This window comes from Zosterops lateralis (genome assembly GCF_965231275.1).
Source record: "Zosterops lateralis genome assembly, chromosome: 1".
NCBI lineage: Eukaryota > Metazoa > Chordata > Aves > Passeriformes > Zosteropidae > Zosterops > Zosterops lateralis.
This window is the reverse complement of record NC_139762.1, coordinates 60,952,989-60,967,702: the sequence shown is the minus strand read 5'-3', so window position 1 is coordinate 60,967,702 and position 14,714 is coordinate 60,952,989. Positions and strand designations below refer to the sequence as shown.

The 14,714-nt window shown below is 38.7% G+C and overlaps 1 long non-coding RNA gene across 1 annotated transcript in view; it reads left to right on the top strand.

Annotated features, from left to right (window-relative positions):
* The first annotated feature begins 13,847 nt into the window (after positions 1-13,847).
* LOC310914355 overlaps positions 13,848-14,714 on the top strand; it is a 172,312-nt gene continuing 171,445 nt past the window's right edge. Inside the window, exon 1 of the long non-coding RNA XR_014591010.1 lies at positions 13,848-13,939. This is a non-coding gene — a long non-coding RNA (uncharacterized lncRNA). The remainder of the gene's footprint in view (positions 13,940-14,714) is intronic.

The window sequence follows — 14,714 nt, the reverse complement described above, 5'->3', positions numbered from 1 at the left end:
TTTTTTAGATGAATTTGAAACAAATATCCCAATAAAAGGAAATTTTCATGGCAGGAGAGTTATTTTACATTCCAGTTACTGGCAAGGGAAGGAATGCTTATGCATAGCCAGAATCTCACTGAAGGCCTTTCTTATTCATGGGGATTGTGTGTGTGCATGTGTGTGTACATATATATGTATTTATGTAATATATATATGTAACATATATATATTAGAATTTTCTATGCAACTTGTATGTAGCATATAAGTCTACAGAAAAAAAGATTCAGTTTGAGATAACCATTCAGTATCTTCATTGAGACGATGTGGGTTGTTCAGTTGATGTATTGCTTTACAGAGAATATGTAGTGAGTGAGAAGGGATTATTTTCACTTGAACTGTTCTTGTGATGGAGGGAAGATGAGGCAGCAGCAAAGTGGGTCATGCTGAATCCTTCATTCTTTGTATAGAATTTGAAAAAATGGAAATACAGTGAGAAATCGACAAGCTTATCCTCTTCTTGCTGTGTGCACATCCTGCGTTTTGAGGTTTTAATAAAACTGGTAATTCTGTAGTGTATCTTCCTTAAATTCTCAGCAGTTAACATGTATTCAAGATGTTTCCTTTAGGAAAGATTTCCTCTTTCCATATGCTAAGCAGGGAGCTGTGTGCAGCACTCTCTTAAAGGGAGAGAAATGCCTGGTTCCATAATGGCAGTGACAGACAGTGTAGGGAGAAAAAAGGTGGCAGTAGGGTTTTCCCAGTACTGTGTTTCCTCACACAGTGTGGTACTTACTGTATGTTACAATGACCTGCTTAAAAAAAAATTATTTAATTATAAAAAAAAATCCTAAACATGGTGAAAGATAATTCAAGGTATGTGTATGCTTAAGATGTTGATAAGACTTTTATTTATTTTTCTAATAATTCTTTGAATATTATCGCTAAACATGTGAATAAGCTCTGTCGGATGATCTGTAGCACTGAGTGAAGGTAGCTGAAGATATAAAATATTGTATCAATTTGCCTTTTTGCAAACCTAAATGTACCCCACAGCGAAATTCCTCTTGAGGATATTTTGAGCTTGTAGGTTTGAGTGGTCCCAGGTTTATTCTGCAGATGCATTCTTGCCTGCTATCAGTGGGTTCCAGGAGCCTGGGCCTGCCATTGTTGGCTGCTGGAGTCAGGGCACTGCAGCACATTCACCTTTAGGCAATTTCCTGCCTTTGGCTCATTTAACACCCAGAACCTTCTTATGTGAGATAACACGTGAGCTATGATGCATTTACTATGTCATAAAGTTCTTCTCTCACTTAAAAGAAATAACAGGGGTTGGATCAAATATTAATTGCCCTGATTTGCAAAATATCTTCTTTGACTGGAGCGTTCATTTCTGCGGAGCAATTTCACGTCGCCACTTTCCCTCGCTTTTGGCGTGACCTATATTGTGCTTGCATATGGCACTGCTTCACTGCAGAAAGGCTGTGTCTAGCAGCCTCTTTGTCCTCCTCTCTTCAGGAGCCTTGCTTTTGTGCACCTTAAGAGACCTTATGGACACTTCTGTTTGTGTATCCCTAGAGTATGGTGTTCTAAAACAAGAAAATCTGACTCTAAGACGCAGGTGCCACAGCAAGTGAGTGGAGATCAAAGGATTTCATATTGTGAGGAGATGCTGTCAAATCAGAAGGTGTAGGAAAAGGGGAATGTTTTCAAGAGACCTCAGTCGTGGGTGTTTTTTCCTCAGGACATGTCCTTTTGTTTTCTGAAGAGTTTCAGAACATTCTAACAGCACAAATTTTTCCTAACCTTTCCTGTGTTATATTGACAGTTTTGAGCTGGGAGGGTGTGCTATAGGTGGACCACAGAGCTTCTACATATTGATCTATGTTTCTACTCTTTTTTTGTTTTTCCTTAAGAGTAATGGCAGAAAAGGGCTTTACAACCTTCATATGAATGTGAAGGAAAAACAAAGCAGCCAATATGAGACAGATATGTGTCCATATGTCTTGGTTGGTAATTCTTCCTGTTTCTTTTATGAGAATGCTTTATTATGAGGGTTGTTTCCCTATCTCTGCCTTTGCAGTTAATGATTGGAATGAATAATTAACTGTCACATTATATCATAGCAGTGCACTTCTGAGTGTTCTTTTATTTTTTTTTAAATACAACTATGGGTTGATAAATAAAAATTCTAATAAATGAGTGTAAGACAGACTACAGGGGAGAGTTTGAAGTATCTAAAAGTTACAGGTTGTTCTTGATAAGAAAAATCCTGACAGTATGATTTTTTGTGTTTAAAGGATTTCCTAGGGTTGCAGGTAGTAAAAAAGACATGAAACTGGAATTACATCTGGGTTTTCTTTAGAAGTATCTATACTATATAGAAGTAACTTCAGAATCCGTCAGAATGAATACTTCCTTGTAAACTGGAAATTAAAATGCTCTCAGAAATATGAATGGAGAGGAGATAAAAAGGGGCTGTGAAGTTGTACATAGTGACAGTGAGAAATAAATAGGAGCCAAATACAGTATTGGATCATGATAGGGGCAAAGCTGATACCTTTTTAGCTGTACTGCTCAGTCTGTACTTTTTTTAGAGTGAAGATGTTCAAAGTTGTGAGGAGGTATAACCTGTTTCAGGATGGAAGGAAGCATCCCTCTGGCACTGAATTGTCGCATGTGCAACAACGCTTGAAATTCTTTCCTGTTTGCACCGGGGATGGTGGTTGGGGTGAGAGAGCCTTTCCAAAACATGTTTCTGGGATTCCAGAAACTTGAGGCAGCTTCTCCTTGTTGCTTGCTCTGGGGTTTCAACACCGTAGTCCTGTGCAGGATGTGCTTGGTAACACAGCTTAATTATTCTCAGAAGGATTCATGTCAGTCACAGGTTCATGTCTCCAGAGAATGCCTATTTAGGAGAGATTTCAAAATTTAGGATTGTACTGCTTATTTAACTGAGAGATGTGTAATTTTTGAATTCCTGTCTAAACATTAAAATTATTTTCCTCATTGTTTTGGTTTCACTCAGCTAAATTGATGTATATGGTCCTTCATTTGAAGTTGATTAATAAAGATCTTGACATGTTGTTTAGATTAAAGCAGCTTTATATCTCATTAGGAAAATATTATGTAATGATTATATTTGGATCTCATCTTCTTTTTCTTTTCCCCTGCTAGTATTATTCTGTGGTGGCCTTCAAACAAGGATCCTGTTAGATTCTCACTGGGTGGCCAAAAAGCAGATTACAAAAGTTATAAAGATTCATGTTTGTTTTGGGTGGAGGCTTCAAAGGCTCACAGGCTTCCTTACACAAGGATGCAGTCAGGAAATGTGAAGGCAGGGAAAAAAAGATTGTGAATCTGTTTTGTGTAAAAAGGGAGTCGTAAAGCCACTGCCCTTGCTTAGCCTCAATGGAAAGGCAGTGTAGTAATGGATCTCTTTGCACTACAAGTCTTTGATGTTTGTGTTAGTTGCAGCTAATAAAGCTTTTTTCTTTTCTTTACATGTATGCATTAGTAATGTAAAATGCAGTGACATATTCATAAGGCAAATTGTAAACAGTGTGCTAAAGCTTAGCGACTTAATGCCTATAGTTTTGAGGTGCCGGATGATGGGATGTATTCCAGTCCATATGTTCTGCAGATTGCAATTAGTAAAACCCTCCTGCTGCTATGTGGGGTAAAGTGTGAGATAGGATTTAAAGCTGTATGCTTTTTTTTGTCTTTGATAAGTTACTGAAGGAATTACCTCATCAGTTCCTTCCATTACTAAAGATAACTCACTCATGTGGCTTGCCCAAGCTGGTCTGTATCTGGAGGCCGTCTGATATTGTTGTATATCACCCATGTTAGTAATTTTATTAGGTGATGTTAAGATATGACTGTTAATCAGAGTTCTAACATGATATGAGGAATGTCTGCAGGGACAAAGGTCTTTATTTACTATGTCAGACTCTTAATGCTTAAATGACGGTGCACAGATATATAGCAAGGATGGATGAAAATAAAAGAAAGGAATTATTTTTTGTCCTATTCGATTGACTCCTTTCATGAAGAAAGGAAGGAAATGCTTAGTATTAGCATGGAGTTGCTTATATGTGCTCTCAGAGGTGTTATCTATGTTTTAAATATCTAGTACTTTTGGTGAAGAAAAAAAGTTTTGTCCTTGTATTTGTCCTTGTGTAAATATTTAAGTATTCCCCCCCCCTCCCCCCCCCCGCAGAGGTTCCCACCCTTCCACCCCCTCACTTTTCTTTTAGGAGGTTTCCACTTAATGAAGCTGCAGACAGGAAGTGATTCAGATTGTAGAATGGACACTGGCAGTATGCATATGCATGAGAAGATGCTGTGAGATAGTCAGGGCTTTGAAAGAAAGTCACCATGGAGGAGCAGTAATCCCACAGAGGAATGATTCAGGAAGATTCAGTATACTTGAGTTGCTTCTTTGAAATTGTTGCCCTTTGTCAATATTTGCCTATGTAGGCATTATTGATTGGGTTATTTATGTCCATTAATAGGTTAAGCTTTATATCACTTTTGTGGTGAGGTACCTCTTTGTTTTAGTGGGGAACTGAAGTTACAGAACACCCAAGAGATGTTTCAGTTTGCCATTGGGAGCATGCTGCAGAGATGTTACAGTTGTTTTTGAGCTCCCTCTGGGTCTGCGTGAACCAAGATGTAGGGAAAGGAGTGGGGTGTTATCCCAGCACTAGTACAGGGCATAGCTAGGGATTCCTCTAGGTGAGATGATGTGTAGCTGAGCTCAGTAATGGCATGCAGCCTAAAACTGACTTGGCCAAGGCTGCCTGGGCAGCCAGAACAGGGCAGGCAGATGAGATCTCTCCCATACTGCTGCTGCTTGGACAAACTAACCAATACAGGACATGTTAATTTAAAATCAAAACTTGAAGTCACTCTCCCATTGATTTAATCAAACTGAAGCTGAGGAGCAGAAGCAGACACTGCAGTGTTACAAACTGCTCAGAATGCAAGCTGGTCCTGCAATTCAGCCACAACAACCCCCTGCAGCACTACAGGTTGGAGGGTTAGTGGTTGGACAGTCCCCAGGAGGAAAGGGACCTGGAGGTACTGGTGACAGCAGCTGAACATGAGCCAGCAGTGTGCCAAGGTGGCCAAGAAGGCCAAAGGCATCCTGGCCTGTATCAGGAATAGTGTGGCCAGCAGGAGCAGGGAGGTCATTCTTTCCTTGTTCTTGGCACTGGTGAGGACACACCTTGAGTGCTGTGTCCAGTTCTGGGCCCTCAGTTTAGGAAGGATGTTGAGACGGTGGAGTGTGTCCAAAGAAGAGAACAGAACTTTACCAGTATAAAGGTGGTAAAAGGTCTGGAGCACAAGTCTGATGAAGAGTAGGTGAGAGATCTGGGAGTGTTTAGCCTGGAAAAAAGGATGCTCAGGGGGAGTCTTATCCCTCTCTACAACTGCCTGAAAGGAGGGTGTAGCCAGGAGGAGGTGAATCTCTTCTCCTGAGTCACAAGGAACAGGACAAGAGGACACAGTGTAAAGCTGTGGCAGGGAAGGTTCAAGTTGGACATTAGGAGAATTTCTTCACAGAAAGGGTGGTTGGGCATTGGAATGGGCTGCCAAGGAGGGTGGCAGAACCACTGTCCCTGAAGGTGTTTAAGACTGAACGTGGCACTAACTGATTCTGTGATTCTGTGGTTAACTGAACACTGAACAGCACTACATGGGAAAAATCAAGCAAACTTAATTTTCTTGGCAATAGTTACCCTTGTTTTCCATTTCAGGAAGATCTAGGACTCTGTGAAATATAACTAGAGATTGTCATTACAAGCCAGTTTCCCAAGACCTCTTATGCTCAGCACTGACTCTTAAACTAGCTCCAAAAACTCTAAAATTAGATATTACAGTGTGATTGTTGCAAGATTAATGTTATGGATTCTACAGATGTAAATTATTGTTTAGTTTGGGAAGGTTTGCATGTATAAATCTCTCATAAATACCTTCAAGCAAATATTAAAGGGGTGGAGGATGTTCTGGGTTTCTATTGGAGAAAACTTGTTCCAAGAACTGACTTCAGTTGGACTCTAGTGGCAGAAAATGAAACCTGACATAATTTCCACTTAAGGTTGAGAAGATCAAACCGATTATGGAATCCAGACCCAAATAGAGAACTGTCCCAAGTTCATCCGTCTAGAGGTGTTCCATTAATTTAATGAGCATCCTTGCCACAATGAATTTGGAGATGAGCAGCCTTACAAATGGAAGCTATAACAACTATGACACCAGCAAAAATCAGTTTTGTCACTGGTGTGGCATGTGTTCAGGCAGCCTTTCTTTCCTGCTGCCCTGCCTCAGAGTTGCTGCTGTGAACCTGAGAAAACTCTGATTGTTATTTATGCTTAGGCATCCTAATGTTGCTGTGATGGTAGTCAGGGACACTTGTCTGATTGTCTTTGCTGTATTATAGACTATGGTAATATGGTTGTGTTGCTGTTTCTAGTTATTCACAGAAGTAACCGCTGTCTTTTTAAAAACCCAGTGATTCTCCCTTCTTAATTTGTTATCAGTATAATTAAATTAAGTATATATTTTCTTAGATCTAGTATGACAAAAAAATTGCTTTCTGAATGTGAAGGTATTTTCTTTGGTCTAGAAATACATCCTAAACCTTTTAGAGCAGGTAATTAAAAGTGAGTGACTCTCTAAAGATATGCAGAAAACAAAAATAGTAACAAAATACTGTTTGAAATTTTATTTGCTACTTCTTGTAGTGCCTTTTTAGAAACTCGAATACAGTATTTTCTTACCTATTCTTACCTTTTTCATTTGTTCTTATATCCACTCACTAGACTCCATTTCTACTCTTTTTTTTTTAAAGAAGTTAAAACTTTTCTGTGTTGTTCGGAGTCAGGAATTTTCTCAGGTCTGGGCTCTTCAATTATTTTGTAGTGAATGTTGCAACGTCACTGAGCGGCTACAGGTATTCACACAAATTGTAACCAACAGGAAAAATAACCATATCGAAGTTTGCATTGCTGCTGTATTTTGGAAAAAAAAATTGACAATGTAGAATAGGTGTATGTAACAAGGTCTAGATTTTAAGTACAGTGAGAAAAATCTAAGAGGAAATTGCCTGTATTTTTATTAGCATGACTCTTATGTTTGCTATGGTTAATATCCAGTGGGTTTTGCCCTCCTGCGATACAGTGTCCTATGTATGAAACTCCTTCACGTGGCTGATCTTTGGCCTTGCCTTGCTGTTGGTTGATCTTTACTGTCTTTAGTCAGAGTCAGCTGTATTTTCCTTGTGCACACCAGGGGTAAATACTGCTCCAATGCACTCAGGCCAGATTCCCCTCCCTGTTTTATGTCTGCACTACACCATGTAATGGACAGGAATGCTCTCAAATCCTGCCTGAGCTCTGGTTCTTGGAACCAGCAGTAATCTGCCTGCTTCGGTGCACATTCTGACAAGCACATGGATGCCAATGATGTTTAAAGACAAAAAACCCCAAATAATGCAGTAACAACAAAACCCTACCAGCACACCTTTGGGAAGTCCCATAAGAAAAGAAATGTGACAGAAGCTTGCCAACTTAAGTAACTTGATTATTTTAGTGGAAGAATGCTGTAGATATATATATTTCTGTCCTGCCTCTATCTGAGGTATTGGTGTTGGTACTGATATTATCTCTGTTCTGTGTAATCCCTGACATTTTCTAATGTGCAAGTATCACTAGTTACTGAAAACTGTAAGTTAAGTATAGAACTAAAGCCATCTGGTAGTTCAGACAGAAAAGTTAGATAATTAGCTGTTCTTGTCAAGGGACTGTGATTAAAATAGGCCATCTTCATAATAGTGACTAGTTTGCAAGGGACTTCCTGGAAGCCACCTGGGATAATGATAATGAAAAGAACAAAATTAAAAAGGAGGGGGAGGTGGTGCCGTTATAGCTCATGATGACTTTTGTAAGTGAATAAAGTCAGCTTCTACCTTGAAGGCTGCTTGCTATTTTGGTACTTAGGAAAGAAACAATTGAGTTTTCTGACTCTTTGGCAATGTGCTGTCACTAGGTCAGCCAGGTTACTGCTGGAGATCCTTAATATTTGTGTGTCAAGCTCTGGCTTCATTGCTCACATCCTTATTAACTTGTGAGTGCTGTTGGCACAGCTCATCTTCACAGGCCACTCTAATCTAACACACATCTAACCTGATGGCTCCTGCTCAGGGATTTTCTTCCTTTGGGGGAGGCAGTGCTATTAAGAAACACCAGAAGAGGAAAAACCTCAGAACAGTATTACTGCATCCTTCTTTGTCAGCTGATGATTGCAACGTGTGTGTAGCAATGTTAGTGCAATATGAATTTATATTGATATCTCTTTAGGAATGAGCTGTTTAGCAAGCAGTGCTTAGAAGGGAACCTCTTTGTATAGTGGGAGGAAGGATCTGTGTAACTTTGGCAGCTCCAACCCACCCTCCAGTACTGGCGTTCCCTTTGGCCTTTACTGCTGAAATCTTGTTCTCCTCATTCAAGAAGAGAGCAGCAGGGAAACCTCCAAAGGCTGCACAGCACTTGCTCTTTCCTGTATGTGGATTCCTTAGTGGAATCTACTACGTCAATGTGATAATTTTAATCAGCGAAGTCTGACCTGAATCATCTAGGTAGTGTCTCTTTGAGAGCACACTATTGAGGGCAGCTATGTTAAATGCACTAGTAGGGTAAAATAAATGTGTAATGAGAATGCTCTATCATTGGTGTGATTTAATTAAATATATTTTCACTTCATACTGATAAAAATCCTATATCTAAATCAAATTGATTGAAATTTAATTGGCTTTTTTCTTTTAATTGGCAGTTGCTACTTATTTAACAATTCTAGTAAAGACCTGTTCATGCTGTTTCAGAGCCTTTAAAGAATTTCAGTGTGACTGTAATATTTTCTTGGAGAGAATGTGCTGGAAATCTATTGTAAATGTAACTAAATTCAATACTTAAATTAAAGTATGGGCAAGAATTAAAAGTACTCTGGGTTTTCTGTGCTTAGATTCTCCCCCCCCAAAAAATCTGCTTCTAAATTACTTTCATTAAATGAAGCTTTTATGTCTCTTTATTCCTTGATTAGGAAAGCAATGATTTGAAAAATTCAAGATATTGAGGTCTCAAAAGTGTCAGGGATGCTCAGCTTCAGAAAGCATAAGTAAATATTTCAGTTGCAATATGCTCAAAATAAATTGCTGTGAATGCTTGTGGATATACAAATATTGCTGATCAGTTTAATGGGTCAAACTTTCATATAATTAGAAAGATGCTGATTGTACTCATGCACAATGAAGTTAATAATGTCTTACTGCATTCTGTGTAAAACAGAAGTTTGCTGCATCTGATGAATGCTTATCTAAGGCTTCTTGTAAAAGTATTGAATCTGAACGCTGCTTTATGAATTTTCTTTTCTTTTCTTTTTATATTGAGAAAATCAAACTATTAAAAACTGATTTTGCACTACTTTCTTGAATACCATCAAAAGCAGAAAATCCAGGTTTTAAATTCCAAGTGCATGTTGTCACTCATGTTTTAAGTTCTGCCTGCTCGTGATCTGTTTCAGTAGATACACTTGGTGACCTGATGGCCAAGGCTCTACTTTGTAATATTTTTTTTGATTATAGTCTTTTCCATTATTCCCATCAAATAGTCTGACTTTCCAGCATTCTTCACACTTCTATTGTTATTTACTTACATAGGAGAAAATGGACTGAGAAGTTGGCAGCCAAGGTGAAGCAAGAACAGGCTTTTCACTTGGTAATGTTATAACTGGCTTCAGATAAGTCTTGCAGATGAATAAATTACCGTCAAAGGTATGAGATAATAGAAAGGCCGGGTAGCTGGGGTTAAGCACTATGAAGTCTGAATGACCTCTTGGTGGCAGGTCATTGGAGTAAAATTTGATCTGGTTATAAAATTCAGATTTAAAAAAAAAAAAACAAACCCTAAAGATTGTTATGTGGTATGACAAACCATCAGAATATTCCTCCCCCCATAAATTGTATCCCTCTAATGTGCCAGAGTTTTTTCGCATCTGCTCTTTGTTGAGATGTCTGATTATAGATTTTTGGTTTGTTCTGTTCTCTGTGCAAGTTGGTGAAATTCAGATTTTTCCTGCAGAAAAGCCTTTGACTTTTCAGTTGCTTCTGCCTTGCAAAGAAATTAATTCCTTCAAGCCAGTGAGTCTGCAGCTCCAGCTGTGACTGTAGATGAATGTTCTTGCAGGGTCATGTACTGTAGCTCTGAACCTAAATAAAAGGATTAACAAGAGTTCACTTGGAGGAAAAACACTTAATTTCACTATAATAACTATGAGGATCCATAGGGAAAACCAATAAAGCTTTACTATTAAAATTGTTAACAAATGATTATTCCACCCTGACCCTCTCTTCCCGCTGTTATTGTACTTTTGAACAGCAACAAATGATGGGATTGACCTAGTTCATGGTAGTGCTTTAGTCCCTGGCCTACAAATGATCTTTTTCTCGTAAAATAATTCCTAGTCTAGTTCTTTTGAGAAGCATTGATGGTATTTATGAAGGAAACAATGTTTTCTGATGCATTTCACACAATCTTCTGCCTCAAAACTTTGCTTGGTGTGAATGAAGAAGGGGCATCATGTGGACAGTGATGCTGGAACTGAGTCTTGGCAGGCAGCAATACCCACAGGATACATCTGATTGCTCCAGAAGAGCATGACTGACTTCCAGGGCTAGCACAAACAGCTGTTAATGATTCCTGGCAGAAAAGGAGGATTTCTAGGGTGAGCAACTCTCTTCAGTTTCATATATAGGACCTCATTGTCTCATCTTCAAGCACCACCTCCGCTCAGGAATGCGGGAGAGCACAGGGGCTGCTGGCAGGGGCATCCTCACTCAGTAATATCTCAGCTGGAAGTGATATAAAGGGCCAAGCCACAGCTCAGGGCAATGGTCTGATCCTTCAAGGCTCTCCTGTCTCTGATGGAGATGCAAGGAGAGGGGAGAAGGATTTTGATCCTAGTGATCTCTCCCCAGCATTTTAGGACTTCCAGCCTCAGGCAGCACTATTGACTGAGTAGACAAAGCAATACTTGTATCCGTTTCCTTGGGAAGGAAGTCAGGTAATTAAAATTGACTAATGTGAGTGCCCTGATTGGCTTAAGAAATCCAAGAGATGAAAGTTGTCTGATTTTAAAGGTTAAATTTTTGTTAGTTTTGTCTTTTGCTTTATTTGGGCTTTGGAGGTTGTGAACAAGTCCTGGTTGGTAACTTGGTGACAATCATGAGCCCCTGTCTAAAAAATGCCACAGTGCCCATCTGGGTTACCTCCTGGGAGCTCCTGATGTTGAAGCCAAGGCATGAGGGCTGGTCTCCCCAAAAATGACCTGAGGTTCTGCTTGGGCCCACACTTAGCACAAAGAGCTGGAAAGCATTTTGGGTTCTGTCTTGTGCTTTTGTGTTCCTTTTTTTTGCTTCAAAGATTTTGCCGCTATGAGGCATTTTTATGCACCTAGTATATATTTTCAAAAAAATATAACTTGTAAAAATATTCATCAATCTGTCTTTCATCAGTAGGCAACCTAATACTTTTTCTTTTTTTCAGAGAAAAGAAAAATGTATGGATAACATTGTGCTTTATTTCAATAATGTTTCCCATTTGTGACCAGATGAGAGTCACAGTCAACTTTGACTGGTGACCTACTCTTTTTATTTCTCTCCAGTTTTATTGCTTGCACACTCAGGAATGTGTTTTTGGGGTTTTTTTACCCCTCTTCAAGATTATTTTGTGGAGCACCTTCTGAAACTGTAGAGACTACCAACAGTCCATAGGGATGGCCTAGGAGCCACAGTCTGAATAGAATTCCATATGAACTTTTGTTCTTCATTGTATCCTTGCTCCAGCACTCTTTGAGCCAAATGTTTTTGATGGTCTCTTGTTTAATACTTAATGTGGCTTTAATTAGTCACAAGTGGCAATTATCTTCTAAAGTTAGGAATTGCAGTTAAATAAATTAGGTATGCTCTTCTATCAACAATTTTTTTTTCAATTACTTATGTTCAGGTAAGCAGCTTGTGCTTTAGAGTTGTTTCTGTTTTCCCTAGATTCTTCAGTGATGTTAGGTCTCCTTGCAGAAATTGCAGAGATTCAATTGGAAGAGCGTGGAGTTTTAATAGCACGTTTTGTGGGAACACTTGGCTGCTATTTTGGCTGGATTTTCAGGACTTTAGAGTTATAAGATGAAAATTATAAATCAAAGCCACTGCAAGTAATGATACAACTGTCAGGTGTCTCTATATATGTTAACTCTTCATTGGCTCATTGTTGAATTCATACTAGCAGGATTTAAACATGAATAGGGAACTGTAATTTAGGGTCTCCTACCACCATGTAATAGTTTGAATGTACACCAAGTTTACGAGATGCATTCTGGATAAGGCTAACTTACATCTATCTGATTGATTTATTGATTAAATTTATAAACAGAACAAATGTGAGAGGAGTCACTAATGAAATATGAATATTACCTGATCCTGCTGTATTTTAAGTTATTTCTTAACACAGAGGTACACTGAAGCCTCTGCTGCATAACTGGGGGTGAGGTTCTCTAGGCTTTTAGACAGTTGTGTAAAATTTGGGTGATGTGAAAAGACATAAAATAGAAAAGCTAATATTAGATAAAACATTCCACGTTTTGTAGAAGATGAGATGGGTAACTGCTTGTGGATTTTGTAAGCTTCATCTTTTTGTAAATGAAGTACAGGCAAACACAGTTGTAGCCCTGTGCTGAGTGATGCTTTGCTAATCTTCACTTACTGGAGTAGGCAGCTGGACTGTCCATGAGAAGCAACTGCATTGAAGCAGCAGAAATCAGAATGTTCTTCCATGTGCAGGAGATTACTGGAAATTGAGTGAGACCTATGAGGAGATTGCATTGTGTATCTTACATCTGATGAAGATAGCTTTATAATGTGCAACAGGGAGGAGGTGTGTGTAATAGGTGTAGTTCATGATAAAATATGCTGTCCTTTGTAAGAGCCGACCCATCTGTGTGCTGTTATAAAGAAGGACTTTTCCTGTGCCCTAGAAAGCATGTTTTCTCCATGAAGTTTCTGCTGCTATGCTTGCAGACATGGGAGTTAACTGCAGTATGTGAAATCTGAAAGGTTAATTTCCCAACTGCATCGTTACTCTGTTAACCAAGCAGATGCATGTAACACTAGCAGTATTTGATTTATAAAATGAAGATTTTGCAGAGATACCATTTAACTGATGTAAGTTGCAGAGCTTTTTAATTTACTCATGTTGAGGCCCTAAAGTCAAAATGCAGCACTACACATAGCTGTGTCCAGAGTTTTAACATATTCTTTGTAACTGGACACTTAAACACAGAGCTTTCTAACTGAAAAGAAAGGAAAAATATTAAGGAAAGGTGTATTTCACATTTAACATAAGTCATTCTTTCTATGAAATGCAACCATAATTTGGAAATGTTATTTCTTTTTCTGTAAGAACTGAAAAACTTCTCTAGAACTACTATGAATTAATATCAACAAGTGAATACATAGATGGAGCATAGGTACTAAATCATCAAACTGACTGTGGATTACTGTTTCTCTTTTCATTCTTCTGTTTTTACATGTCATGTTGATTTTTGCATCTATAATTAGTCTTGTTAGTAATTGTGTTACTTTTGGTTTTGATTCTGCTGCTGCTGAACATATCACAACTTTGAATGCCTGGAGAAGGTCTAAATCATTGGAACTAAAAATAATTCTTACAAATTGAGTGTCACACTGAATTCTGAGGAATTATTGTTCTATTTGGTGGCTTTTACATTGTGTAAGTTGCTATTTCTTTTTAAACACTTAGGAGTTTACCAGATCTTTTTATGTGGTTGCTGGAGCATTGCCCTGGGACAGCAGTAATGATGGATGGATGAACAGAACACACTTCAGGTAAGAAATCAGATATATGCCATTTGGTGTGGCTGTTCATTAACTTTCCTCACATTGTTTTGGTTCAGCTTCAATAGTAGCAGTCTTTAATGTTACACCACTAAAATTCACTGGATATAAAATATAAATCTCTTGTCTACATGAATGTTTACATATATCTCTCTGTAAGTCACTGTCAGCAGGTTTTTTGTTTTCCTTCTAGATTTGGTAACCCTGGTAACAGATGCTGCTACTGCTATTACAGTCTTTACCCTTGCTACTGTATAAATTTCCATAAGAATTTTGTTTTACATTGGTGGTCACAACTATAGGTCTGAATATAAGAATGATTTCAGAATTTCTTGAGTGGTTTAGGTAACTTAACTTGTTCTTTAAGGCTGTGCCGATTCAGGATATAGTTGTCAAGTTTTTGATATCCCTGGAGGTTAATGCAAGCTTGTTAAAGCCTGCACAAAGGCAAGCAAAAGTTGGTATTGATTTTAGTGCTTGCTGTGCCACAAGCTTGCTGGGAAAACATGGATAAAATCTTTAGTTTCTGTATCAGTGGGAACTAAGTGGCTACATACCCACATGCTTGCATTTCTGGTAGAGAAAATAGTGTGTCCAGAGTACTTTTTTTTGCACAACTCTGATATGCCCAGGGCTATACTGAGCTTTCTGTGCACCTGAGGTTCACCTTGTTGTGCTGGCAGCGTAGAGCTGCCAGGAGCCAGTGCTCCAAAGTGAAGGTGGGCACTGCTGAGTGCACATTATGGCTACAGTGAAAGGCTTGGGC